Source organism: Acinonyx jubatus, chromosome A1, assembly GCF_027475565.1.
Source record: "Acinonyx jubatus isolate Ajub_Pintada_27869175 chromosome A1, VMU_Ajub_asm_v1.0, whole genome shotgun sequence".
In the NCBI taxonomy this organism is placed as follows: Eukaryota; Metazoa; Chordata; class Mammalia; order Carnivora; family Felidae; genus Acinonyx; species Acinonyx jubatus.
The window spans coordinates 126,010,278-126,023,173 of NC_069380.1; the positions used below are offsets into that span (position 1 = coordinate 126,010,278).

At 39.7% G+C, this 12,896-nt stretch overlaps 1 protein-coding gene across 8 annotated transcripts in view; it reads right to left on the reverse strand.

Annotated features, from left to right (window-relative positions):
- PDE4D (phosphodiesterase 4D) overlaps window positions 1–12,896 on the reverse strand; it is a 713,672-nt gene that overhangs the window by 534,005 nt on the left and 166,771 nt on the right. The gene's annotated exons all lie outside the window — the stretch shown is intronic.

Below are 12,896 nucleotides of genomic sequence, written 5' to 3' on the forward strand. Positions count from 1 at the left end.
TTCGAACCCTGCATCGGACTCTGTGCTGACAGTTCAGAGCCTGGAGCTGGCTTCAGATTCTAAGTTTTCCTGTCTCTCTCTGCCCCCTCCCCTGCCACTGCTTCTGCTCTCTCTCTCAAAAATAAATAAATAAACTTGAAAAAAAAAAAAAGGATAGATTGGGTGAGACACAATTGCAGAGAGCTTTGAAGGTCAAGTAGAAAAAAAAATCCATGTGTTATATCACTTACTCATCCTGTAAAGATCTATTACATGGGCCAGGGAAAATAAAAAGAACAGAATAACACAGAAAGCCCTGAGGAGTTCTGTTCACAGTCTTGCAGCAATCACTATCAGGTCCTTATCCCTTTGGCAATACCATCCTGATGGAATCCTAGTCTAAGCATGGACAGTAGTACTCCATGTAAGGTTTTGCCTGCATGTAGGCCAGGCTGGAAATGCCAGGAATTAATTCCTAGAAGTAGCCATCAGCCTAGTGAAGATGAAGTTGGATGATAAATTCTCCAGTGTCTTTGTCTCTTGGATAGGACAATTCTGAAGTAAGTTCTACGTCATCTCCCTGAGGTCCTAATAGGATTGAGCCCAGTGGCCCAGCTCAGTTACTTGAACATTAATGTACCCTGTATAGGCTTTTGACTCCCTTTTCTGTCTCACTTCCCCACTCTCCCACTAGTTTTTCCCCAGATCACCTCCTGAATAAGACATTTGTACTTGAATCCTTCTCTTGGAGCTTGCTTCTGAGGCAACCCAACCCAGTACCAATATACAATAGCTCTAGTAACAGCTCACCTGGAAGAGTACCAGTGTGCCAGCTACCTTTCTAAGCACTTTACATGTGGTACAACATCTCATCCTATCAAGAGCCTCTGAGGTAAGAACTATTATTACTTCTACTTTACAAATGAGGAAACTGAGGCAGAGAGAGGTAAAATAACGTACCCATGGTCACACGACTAGAAAGCTTGGATCCAGGTTTTAATAAAGCACTCTGGATTGAGAGTCAGTGCTCTTAGTCACTAAGTTAGCTGTCTTTCTGTATATGGATATGACCTACTGTAGAGCAATACAAATTATGCTGTAGGAAGTACAAGGGACTCTAGAGTAACAGAAGGGGGGTTACACTCTAGTAAAGTTCAGGGAAAGCCAACCAAACCAAATTCTGATGGATTAGAGAGTTTGCTATGGCAAAAGGCAAGAGGGTGGAAGTGCCTTCCAACACGAGGTCCGTCACACCACAGGGCACTGTCTTCTGACACCAGGGAGCCCCCATCAAGGGTGTTAGAGCAAAGGGTGAAGGGAGACCTGGTGGGGCTATTGACTAGACAGGCTCCAGCTTGTCCAGCCCTTCTTTAAAAGTGCAGCGTTTATGTAAAGTTGCTCCTCAACACCTGTCAGATCTTTATTAAGTATTAGGTCACTGCCAAAGATTTTACCTGATGGAAGGTTTCTGTGACTTAAAAATACATGTTTATAGCCTCTATGCTAAAGAATGTGTATACCTAGGGGCACCTGGGTCACTCAGTTGGTTAAGCATCTGACTCTTGGTTTCGGCTCAGGTATGGTCTCACAGTTCATGGGTTTGAGCTCCACATCGGACTCTATGTTGACAGTGTGGGGCCTGCTTGGGATTCTCTTTCTCCCTCTCACTCTGTCCCTCCCCCCATGCTCTCTCTCTCTCTCAAAATAAATAAACATATTTTTAATATATATATATATATATATACACACACACACTGTATATATATACATATACATACACATATACATGTACATATATATATATATATCTCCTGTGTAATAAGGAGGGGAATAACACCAATACTAATAGAAGCTAGCATTTATATATGGAGTTAGAAAGGCAGAGGCCAGAGGAGGCAAGGCCTTATGCTTGCTGTCTTGTATGCAATGTAGAGCCAATACATTTTCTAGGCAAGAGAAGAGCTACAAAGGATATGATTCTTTTAGAGTGTGATCTGATAACACAAGATGGATGAGAAAGAGAAGAGCCACAGGTGGAGTCTGGTCTCTATCTGACAACTGTATCCCGTCTTTTGAAAAAAATAACTAAAATGTAACATAAATGTTATAAATGAAGAAACAGACATATAAATGAAGAAACGGGCCAGCTGCAGAATTAAGTTACACAATTTTTTTTTCTGGCCAGAAAGATAAAACACAGATCTCTTCAAGAAAAGAAAGATTCCTATAAATAAAAGCAAAAGAACTTGTTATTAGTTTTACAGAAATAATTAGTGTCTTAGAGAAGGAGGTGATTCGTAGCAATAGCATTTGGATTTTGTAGGTAAACACATTTCAGCAGGATGGCTACCTCTGCAAACGCTGTTAGACTCTCCCCAGTATCAGAAAGCAAGTTGTGTGGGGATGATTCATACTCAAGATGACAATTTTTATAAAAATTTTACTTATCCAAAGACCTGGACTGTTTCCTGGAAAACAAAAACTAATCTTGAGAGCACTAAATTCCAGGTACACAAATTTGGAAATGTAATTTTGCACTCTAAAGCACCAATCGAGCACCTACTATGTACCAGGCACTGTGTTAGGAACAGCAAATCTAATGATGAAGGACATGAGTAAGACAATCCAATCCCTAAGGTGAAAATTCATCCTGTATGAAGCAGGAGCTGATTCAAAACAGGAGAGCACAGCAGCTTTCCAAGGGTAGGTGATTCTTCCTGGGTAAGAGAGATGAGGAGGAATGCATTATTCCCCATAATTCAAGGGCAACCCAAGGCGGTACGTCTTGTATATGCAGAAAAGTTCCACGAAGGTGATACACAGAAGTATTGTCCTCCAAGTGATCTAGAGCTGGTGGGCAGCCTGAGGCTGGAGGGACCTGTAACTGAGCAACTAGATTACTCTAGGCAACCTGGCTACCCTCTCAGAGCCTAGTCTCCTGATCTGGGCGATAACAGTAGTTACCATTAATTGGTTACTTACTGGGTGGCAGGTGCCCTTTGAAGCATGTGACAGGTTTTCTCATTTAATTTTCACAGCAACCCTATGAAGTGAGAACTATTTATTGTCCCTAGTTGACAAGAAGTAAACTGAAGCACAGAGAGGTTAGATAACTTACCAGAGGTTGTACCCTTAGGAAGTAGATAGCACACCCTCAGGCATGGATTTGGGGAGGATCTTCGCCAAATTAGATAATTATATAAAAAGCTTAGTACCTTCCTGGCATTAAAGAACCTTTCAAAGGTGATATTTATTATTATCTTTATTATATGTATAGCATATGTTTGCTTGTTTCATCTCAAACCATGGCGTGATAATGCTATTTGAATAATGCAAAAAAAATAATATTCCAACTGGGTAATTTTTATTACTCATCCTTTTCACCACACACACTCATTTATTGAGGACAACTTTGCAGAGCACCTACTATAAGTGACACTGTGTCATGTGCTAGGTCTATAAAATAGAACAAAGTAGTCATGGCCACTCATGAATGGAATGCAATATGATTGGCTACTATGAAGTCTCAAAGGTTAGCCTGGTCACAGAAAGTTCCCCGAAGTGAAAAGATATGCAGTAAAGGCTCAGCAGAACATGGTCATCTTTAACATGGTGACACCCTGATCTACCTTAGCATTCAACCCGTCTCAAAAATCAAACCTGTGTGGATTACTTTCCAGCAAATGGGATTTTGCAACAAGTATTTTCTTGTTTTAAAACCCGAATGCCAAGGACTCCACGCCCACTTATGACTTGGGAGGTCTCTTCCACTACTCTTGACATGGGTTTCAGTGTGCCCACTCTCCACTGCCAGCTTCCCTTTCTTCTCTAAAACACGAAGCGCTTCTCCATAATTATGTAAATTATTGGTTTTAAATTTACTGAGCAAATACGCATACACAAACAAGCCAACGGCAAGGTTTCTGATACTGAGAACTTCATTCCATGTTGTTTCTTTAGACTGGATGGCAGCTAGCTGAGGGAAGATCCTGAGATCTTTGACCAAGAGAAGAGCGGGGAAGACGTAAGGGACACATAAATGGTATGTGACTAATATTTTCTAAGCTACCGTGAATATCAGCCTTAATGGACGGCAGGTTAACATCTGACCCCTGAATAAGGCTGATGTGTAAAGTGTAGCTGTGTGAAGACGGAGTTATGCCAAATGCCTAAGGCTGAGAGATTAAGGGTTTTCCTCAGGGGGGAGCAAACACTTCAGGAAGGCATCAGGGTTCAGTCTCTGCATAATTTGTTGATCACTGAATTACTGCTCAGCGTCCCCTTCAGACAAAGGACAGTTAAGCCCAAACAATACAGAAATGAGTAAGTTAATCAGTTAAGATACAGAATCTTAGGTTTTATAGCATCGTTAGTGATCATTTAGTTCAACCTCCTCACCTTCCAATTTAAAAGGAAAACATGACAACTCCAAGGAAGGGAATAATGAAGCTCCCTTATAAGTGACTGGGACTGTTTCGGACCTTATTTAGATGTTGAGAGCTGCAGCAGAAATCTCACAAAGAAAGCCCATGCAAAGTAATTATGTGCACGGAACAACAAGAATATTAAGGAGGAAGCTCTACTGACCTCAGAGAAAGTGCTGATGATTAGAAAAGATGAAAGGAATTAATAATATCTTCTCAACTCACTATACACTATAGGGTTTATAATTAACAGCCTCAAAAACCTATTCGAGAAGTTGCTTTAATTTGTATCTTACATTTCACATTATTTCCCCCAGATATCATGGAAACATAAAAGATAATGTAAATTTATAAATATTTAAAAATAAGTTATGCCAGTTCTGGCTAAAGTCGTATTATGTTTTGTCATTTTCAGTAAGTTTCTCAGAGACGGGTGACACTTGCAAGTCAACTTCAGAAGGGTATTGAAGAAATCTGTGTAAAAGCAGGTCATATATATATATATATATATATATATATATATGGATTTTTGACATCCCAACATAAACCACAGAAAGGTTCCTATTAAAAAGTGAACAAAGCTGAATCATTTTTCTTTCTCTTCCATCTGTGATTTTTATGCATTTGAAGGTAAAATTCAAAGCAAACATCTTAGAGCTTCTACTTGTCACCCATGAGTTATTTCCAGGAAGCTTAGGAAATCTCACATTTCCAAAATTAGGTCATAACACTGGAACTGCAATCTAATTAATATGTTCATACAACAGCCTCCACCGCTACCAAGTAGAAAATGCCAACAATGAAATCAATTCCACATTCTTTGGAATCCCCAAGAACATAATCAACAGGAGAAATGCTAATGACAAAACAGTTTCCCAATTTAGTCATCAAGAACTGCATGCATATTTCTGTCACTTATCTGCCCATTTTCCTGACATAATACTTAGTGACCTTGTACATCCATATCACTGACTTTTTTCAACCTGCTTGATATCATATACTTCCCTCTTCAGCAGCCTTTCCAACTGCCCACAGAAACTGTTCCACAGCCTGGCCAACCTCCTTCACTTGCTTCCACATGGTCCTCCCTCTGAGGTACAATCTTGAATTCCATTTCCCAAAGAAAACAGCATGAGACCAAAACTCCCTCAGCTTCTCCTTCCACCTCCCTCAACTCTATGTTACTCGCATCCATCCTCCTTTTTCTCCCTCCTGTCTGGGAGGAAATCATGTCCTTCACTTCCCTGATCCTCTCTCTGGACACTTCCTTTGGGGTGTGCCCTTTGCCCCTTAAAAGTACCCGGTATCCCTTACTAACTACTCTGCCCCCCACTCTCTCTCCCTCCTTCTGTCCTCATCCAAAATTTTGCAAGTAGTGTGCATTAATTTTCTCCTCTTTTATAACCCCTGAAATAGAACTCACTCTGAGATGTTCCCTTAAACCACTCTCCAAAGGGTTGCCAGTAACTTCTAATTCTGAAATCCATCAGGTATATTTTTAGTTCCTCATTTCTAGACTTCTTTAAACTATTTGGACCAGCCATTTGTCTCTCCCTTTGAATTCCTGTAACACTTTGTATATACCTATATGTTCCCTACCATTCTGTACTTATTTGTTTCTGTGGCTGTTCTTCTCAATAGTCTCTGAGTATCCTCAAGGCAGGACTGTTATCATATGTACGTGGGTGTCCCCTATGCTTAAATGAATCAGTATGTTCCACGTGTTCTAAGCCAATTGAATAAGAATGACATTTTTTGGCAGCTAAGATATTGAGGCAGAGAAAGAGAGGGAAACAGAATTCGAAGCAGGATCCAGGCTCTGAGCTGTCAGCACAGAGCCTGACATGGGGCTCAAACTCATGAGCCGTGAGATCATGACCTGAGCTGAAGTTGGATGCTTAACCGACTGAGCCACCCACGCGCCCCTGGAAAGTGTTAATATTCTTTACCTGTGCAAAAAAAAAATATATATATACATATATATATATATATATATATATATATATATGTATATATATATATACATATATATATATATATATGGTAATGACGTGTAATTAGAAGATTTTGAAGAAAATAATAATGATGTAACAAAACCCAAAACTTACATGACCTTTTATTGTCAGCAAAGCACTCTCAAAAACATCTCATCTGACGGTCAAAACTGCCCTTCAAGGTTGAGGTGGAGCCTACGTCAAAGCAGGGCAACGGCTGTGCAGTTTGATCACTGCCCAACAGCACAGCAAGCCAAGATCAACTCATGCTTGCTCCACTTGCTGACTAGATGCCCAGAGGAAGGGATGTCTTTTGCTTTGCACAGAGGCTCTATCCATTCATGAAACACCACACTCGGCATTTCTAATTCATCTGCCTGAAGTGGGGCATCTTTCCTAAAATATCTGCCTAGAGAAGCACCTTTCTCTAATCCACAAAAAGGACCCCATAGACCAGAGTGCCACTGGGAACATGATTCACCTCAAATTCCTTGTAAAATTTCTGATTCGGAGAAAACACAAAAAGAGCTGCTAACATGGCTGAAGGACAGATAATATGCTAACAGGACCCGGAAGGGGTTCTCAGGGAAAGGCCGATGACATTCGCTAGGCATCCCATTTACTTACCCCACTTGCTAACTAACAGTGAAATTGCTTCTTTTCTCTGCTCTTACTGCTAATCTGCTTTCCAGAAGGTCCAGAGACAGAGTGCTAAGGCATCTGCCACAGAACAACATATGGTGATAAAAACACATTGGGTTTTAAATTGAGGCCGGACTGGGGTTTTGAGTGGATCAGCAACCCTAAGTAATAGATATGGGAACTTGAGCAAGTTATTTTCCTGATATGAGCATTACTTTCCTCATCTGCAAACAGGAATTCAAACAAGACCCACCTCTAAAAGTTGCCATTGCCATTAAATGATGTAATTTACGTGAAAACAGGTAGCATGTGCATAGGTGGGTGGTTGGGAAATGGTGTTCAATCAGTGTTCTTCTATGAAGTATGCAGTGGTTATATTTGTTACCTATATTTTAAGAAATTCACTGGAGAGGTTTTAGCATGTCGTGGTTTAGCAGTCTGATAAGTTATCATTACCTACGTGCTATGAGAGTTTTTTAACAGTCTACTCTTCAACACAAAGCAGGGAAGAATCTGCTGTAGTCACTTCACACAGGTGATGAAGAGCTCAGAGAGCTTGCACAAGGTCATATAAAACATTAACACCAGAATTTAGAGCTGGAAACCTGAGGCATTTTTGTTTTGTTTGTCCCTAGGCAATAACCTAACTATATAAAATCTCAGTTATCTACCCTTGAAACAAATACATATCCCACAATTTCATACAATATAATCTCTAGTTGAAAATCTTAAGTATGTTTAAGGCTGGTTTCTCTAACAACTGGAAACACCATCCAAGAGTCCATCAAGTGAGAAACAGCTACGGCAGTTAATTTATGGCTCAGAGACATTTGAAGCTATTGTAAAAAAGATGGGAACGATGCTACAGGTAGACAAGGTATTAGTAAGCATTCATGGTTGTGGGGTATGATCAAAGGAGAAGAGGAAGAGGTAAAGTGTGGTTACGAAGGAAGGAAGGAAGGAAGGAAGGAAGGAAGGAAGGAAGGGAGGGAGGAAGGGAGGAAAGAAGGAAGAGAGGGAGGGAGGGAGGAAGGACGGATGGGGTTTCTAACCTGTAGCAACTTAGAAACTGTTTAAGGTTCCTCCTTACGATTTTCTTCCTCTCAGAATTCTGAACTATTCTCCTTTTCCTTGACTTGCCTATTTTTCTCTGAACCCAGATACCTAAACATTAGTGGAAGGAACTCAGTAATAGCTAAAAGGGATACAGAAACTAGGAGGTTGAGTGGGAAGTGAAGAACTTAATACCTTTTCCAAAATTCATAAGATTTCATTTTCACATGATGGAGAGTATTTTTTCCCTTTCTTTCTTTCTTTTGTAAGGACTGTCTAAAGCCTTTCTGACATGGGCCCCCCACTTGGCCCATTGAGGATGTAACCTGTCAGCATTTGAAAGTGCACAATTTTACTACAGTGGAAAATCTGCCAAGACTAAAAATTACATTTAATTTCTATAAGCTGTGGGCATGCTGATATGACTGATGGCCACTGTATTCCTCTGTCATACCACCCCATGATCGATTTCTACAAAAAATGTGACTTTTTATTTTTATTTTAAAAGTGTAAGATACTGCCAACAGACACTAAGGAGAAAACAGCTAGAGCCAATAAAAGAGAGTAAAATAGAAAACCTAGAGAAAAATTATGTGTTTAATAAGATCAACATTTCATCTAAAGGAAAGGCTTTGCTCTATTATTCCTAAACCTGAATTTCTGCCTCAAACCATGGCTGACTGCGATTGAGCCACGGGAATTTGTGAATAAGATAAGATTGTATAATTATGATCTCTACCTAAACTCTACTGGCCATAAGTTGTATTTGGCCCTAACAGGAATTCAGAATCAATCTGAGAGTTTCATATTAGCATTCTAGAATTTATGAATAGTTTTGTCACTCTGGGGAAGAGGTGGTTTTGAAACGAGAGCAGCAATGACCTGAAATCTCATTAGAAGACAGATAAACACTGGCAGAAATTTTAGGTTGACTAAAATTGAGCACAGCTCAATTTTGTCCTTCAACGCATATACAGTCAAATGCAATGTTTCTCCCACTCACTAAAATTCTCATCAGACAAGTGAGATTATATTGGCCAACATCTAAACTCTGGACAATGCAATTCTTGGCGGAGTTTCTATAGTTTCAATACATGAAGGAAAGGAGAACTTAAAAGATGAGATGCTAAAAGGCTAGACAACAGGGATGATCCTTGCATTAAGAATCAGGCCAGCCTGGGGGTGCCTGGGTGGCTCAGTCGGTTAAGCCTCCGACTTTGGCTCTGGTCATGATCTCTTGGTTTATGGGTGCTGACAGCTCAGAGCCTGGAGCCTGCTTCGGATTCTGTGTCTCCCTCTATCTTTGCCCCTCCCCCCCACACACTGTCTCTCTCTCCTTCAAAAAATAAATAAACATACAAAAAAAAAAAAGAATCAGGCCAGCCTACCTTTCTCTGTTTATTTATTAACTGAATTTTCTGGTGAAATATATATATGCACATAAACACATATATGCACATATTGTTGATACATTGATTTATATCTTGGTTCATTCCATAAACGACTTGGATCAAAGAAAACAAAATGAGTGAGTATGTGAGTTTAACCCTTGGTTTATACAAGAACAACCAAAGTATGACTTGCTAGAGTAAACCTTACTAGGAACCTGGGAAGGTAAGACCAATGAAAGGATGTGGGGGCCCAGAAAAAAGGGAACGAAGCCTCACTGGTGATTCAAGTTACCATAATCAACCTATTCTGCCTATTGATTGGAGTCACCTCTCAGCAACACAAAGAAAGTTTGATAAAAGCTTTTAAAATCCTAAGCACCAAATAAGTAAGATAGTTAATCACTGTCCACAGTCACGAATCCCAAATCTCCCTCAGGTTTCCTCAAAGAAGCACCTGAGATTAGTACTGTGCAGCTTCCTGTGGCAGGGCTGTTTGGCTTCTGTTTCCCAATCTCTTCTCTCAGAGTCATCTGAGTCCATCATGAAAAGGAGGCAAAGATATTTAATACCCTCCTAAATCTTGTAAGTATACGTTTCAGTTGCATTTGACATAGCCCTGGTGTTTCTGCTATAAAATTACAGCATTTTTATAAATCAGATCACACAAAGTTGTTTAACGTAAGGCAAAAATCTATAGACATATGCTAGGAACACTACGTTATGTCATTCTTGTTGGATGCCTGCATACACTTCTATGGCATGATGCTTCTGAAGAGTCCTCTTAATTGCTACTAAATGAAGTTTAAATTCCTAGAAAGCTGACGTGCATTTCCCTTCTTCCAACCATGCAAGAAGACCCACTCCTGTCTTGCCCGACTATCACTAGAGTCTCACAACTCACCAGAATACAAAATAAGAAGTGCCCCATAGTACTTATTTACCCAGTGAGGCAAACCCTAATCTTTGTTTGGCTTGGAAGTAAAAAGGTCAACAAGTGTAATGGAAAGAAGCCTTCGCAATAAAATTCTCCAGCAAATATTTCTAATGGAGCTTTAAACAAGAAAAGCACATTCTTCGTGCCACTCTCTTAGCACTTAAGGATTAGTGTTCTATTAAGACAAGTAATAAGACCACTTATTAACTTTAACTTGTAACCAATAAACAATGAATTTGTAATACTATTGCTCAATTCTCAACACACTATCCGTAGGGCGGGAGGATGACAGTCCAAGTATGAGCACTATACATGGGCTTCTATTTGAATCCAAGGATTCTGATGAATTTTTGATGACCTCTCTAGATCTCAATTTTCCCTCCTTCTTGCTCCTCAAAAAGCAGAAGAGAGAAAGAGCACACACCTCTTTGTCCTGCCTATCCAAAGGGTTGAGAGCCTTCAGAGAGATGAGCCAGAGATGAAACCAAAGCACATATCTCCTTTAAAATGTTTATAGTCCCTGGCATTGATCTGTTGCCAACTTCTGATCGGCCCCTTTGTGGAAAAAAAAAAGAAAGAAAAGAAAAGAGAAGAAGAAAAAAAGAAGAGACCTACATGTGAAAAGGAGGAAAGAGAGACTTTGGAGAGGAAAACGGAGAACAACCTGGTAAATCCTATCTTCTTAGCACAGTAATTCATGAGCACGGAATCTAATCCAATAGGGACTCTTACAGCAGGACAAAGGAAAGGAAGGTTTTCTGTCAACAAACACCTAGAATCTCTTACTGCAGTACTGAAAGGTGAGGTTATAAATAAAAGGAAAACAATTGGGCAAGTTGAGAAACAAGCACAACACTAATTGGGTCACCTGGAAAAAAAAAAAAAAAAACACCACCTTCTTCCTTTGAGGTCAACGTCTTATTAATGAATCCTTCTAGAGGGCCCAGGCAAGAATGGACATACAGAACACTCACACTCCACATTGGCTCAGTTTGCCACAACAACAACAGCAACAACAACAATGACGATGACAAGAGATTGGCACATGATGCATTGAAGTGTACGAAGGGCTACCTAGCTTCAGGCACAAAGGAAAACCACCAGGACTCTAACTTCTTTTTACAGCTTTCAAACATATATATTACAGATCTAGAGGAGCATGAATAAGCACATTTGCATTCTTTGAAAAACTATACAGTTGAATAGCTCATTTATTTCTTGTTAAAAAGTAGAGGTGAGGTAAATGTAACAAAGTAAGAGGTGGTTATAATGAACATTAGGTATTCAAAGAGCACCTGCTCCCTACCTATTGCAACATAAACAAATGGGTCCAAACATCAGAGCTTAGGCATAACAAAAACTGTTGCTTTATAGCAAGGTGCACTTTTTTTGGAAATGAGAACGAGAATTTTTCCCCTAAACAAGTTGCAGGACGTACAAAATTAACCTTGAAGAAAGGCAAAGGAATAGAAGAGAAAAAATAAATATTTGACAAATGCCTACTACGTGCCAGACACTGTTTCCAAGACCTTTGTATCCTTAAGGTTAAAGACTATTTATGTGAATGATTCTGTAAGAATGACAAGGACCTTATTGCTGAAGCCAGAACCTCACCATCAGGATCAGTAAGGCCATGGGTCCAAAGCTCACCCTGAGTTGGGAGCTCGGGTGGTGCATTTGGAAGGGGGCCATTCAGGTTTGCAGGCATGTCACCCAGACTCCCTCCCCAACACATTAGAGACTGAGGACGGTGGCTCTGGAAAGCAGAGAAGGAAGATACGCCACAGCGTCAGTTCTGGATGTATCAGATACTGATAGAAAATAAGTACCTTCCCAGAGTGACAGAGGATGTCACCCACCCTTCTCTACAACTGACTTTCAGCTAACAAGTTCAAACGTCTATAACAAACCAGCAGATGATGTTGGTAGAGCCCTAAGATACCTGGAAGCTTTCATTTGAGACACTGTCATAAAAGCAGCTGGAAAAACCCTTAGAAATCTCTATTTTGGTATTTTTTAATGTATCCTGAGACCGGCCAAAAAATTTACCTGGAAAATATACATTCAAAATAAGATACATTGCAGTTTCCAAAACAAACCATGTCAGTAGACACAAAAACCTTAAAATGTGCCCTCCAGCACTGACAAAGTTTTTACTATGAGATTTAAATCCAATGAACCCAAAAGGTGTGGTAAAATCATGCAATTTTAAAATAATGAGCTCTGCCCTTATAATACCCTCAGCAATTATTTCCTATACACATTTAGTCATAAACAGTAATAAGAAATGGTACATGATGTCACACGTCCTGGGACCTTAAATGCATTGCATTGAACCTTAATACACAACAAAATATCAATGTACTAAGCAAATTCTTTAAAAGTCTGAACACTTCATGACTCATGTGTTAGAATTCTATTAAATTGGTTCATTCCTGTAGAAATATTTCTAAATAGTTAAAATATTCCTTAAATGTGG